Source organism: Pyrgilauda ruficollis, unplaced genomic scaffold (assembly GCF_017590135.1).
Source record: "Pyrgilauda ruficollis isolate IOZ18807 unplaced genomic scaffold, ASM1759013v1 scaffold2815, whole genome shotgun sequence".
NCBI classification, from domain to species: domain Eukaryota; kingdom Metazoa; phylum Chordata; class Aves; order Passeriformes; family Passeridae; genus Pyrgilauda; species Pyrgilauda ruficollis.
Genome location: NW_024524173.1, coordinates 1,235 through 2,312, shown reverse-complemented (window position 1 = coordinate 2,312; position 1,078 = coordinate 1,235). Strand labels below are relative to the sequence as shown.

Here is a 1,078-nt window from a genome sequence, read left to right as displayed (position 1 = left end):
GGGGAGGGGTGGGGGCGCCGCCCTTTGTCCCCCGTGTCACCCACCCACGGGCTGGGGTCACACGTGGGTGCCCCTCCCCCATCTGGGGACACCCCAGGGACCCTCCAGAGCCCCCCCCCTTCGTGGTGATGCCCTGACGTCATTGTCCGGGACCCCCTGACGTCACACTTCTGGCCACGCCCCGGTGGGCACCGCCCGGAGTGACACGGCTGGGACCGGCCCGGCGGAGAGACCCGAACCCGCCCGAGGGGACCCGAACCCGCCCGAGGGACCCGAACCGGGAGGAGCCGAACCAGTCCGGAAACACCCGAACCGGCAGCGTCCCGAACCGCGAGGAGCCGAAGCGCTCCGGAGACACCCGAACTTGGACTCGAAGCGGGACCCGAACACTCCCGGAGGGATCCGAACCCGCCCGGGGGGCCCCCGAACAAGGACCCGAAGCTGTCCGGGGAGACCCGAACCTACCCGAGGGAACTCGGACCCTCCTGAGGGGAGCCGGACCCGCCTGAGGGAACTCGGACCCGCCTGAGGGAAGCCGTGCCGGGAGGAGCAAAACCGCTTCGGAGAAACCCGAACCGTCCCGAAACACCCGAACCGGCAGCGTCCCGTGCTAAGGAACCCCAACCCGCCCGGAGGGGAGCCGAACCGGGACCGTCCCGTCCATAAGGACCCGAACCGAGCCCCCCAAAACTCCTCCGGAACAACCCGAACCCACCCGGGTGAGTGCCGGGGCTGACACAAGATGGGGGATCCTGGGGTGCCCCCTCTCCCGGACCCTCGGGGGTCTCCTCTGCCCCTCGGGGGTCTCCCCCGGACCCTGGGGACTCCCCCCCCCCCATCACCCACAGGATGCAGCCAGCGCCCGGGGGGGGCGGGGCGACCCCAGGATGAGGGGGGGGGAGGAAGGAAGGAGATTCTCCAAACCTTATATGGGCACAGCCCTGACCGCCCCCACCCCCTGCGTGCCCGGGACCCCCCAGACCCCCGGGGTGAACCCCAGCATTCCTGGGATGCCCCCAGTGCAGGGAATCCCCCCTAACCCCCAACTTCCTTCCCTCCTTCCAGCCCCCCCAAAGCT

General features: G+C 70.9%; 1 protein-coding gene across 1 annotated transcript in view; it reads left to right on the top strand.

Moving 5' to 3' along the window:
* Positions 1-14: 14 nt before the first annotated feature.
* The window catches only part of LOC121356101 (myeloid-associated differentiation marker-like), a gene marked incomplete at its 3' end in the record, with an annotated part of 2,292 nt that continues 1,228 nt past the window's right edge, over positions 15-1,078 (top strand). Inside the window, exon 1 of the mRNA XM_041472192.1 lies at positions 15-719. The remainder of the gene's footprint in view (positions 720-1,078) is intronic.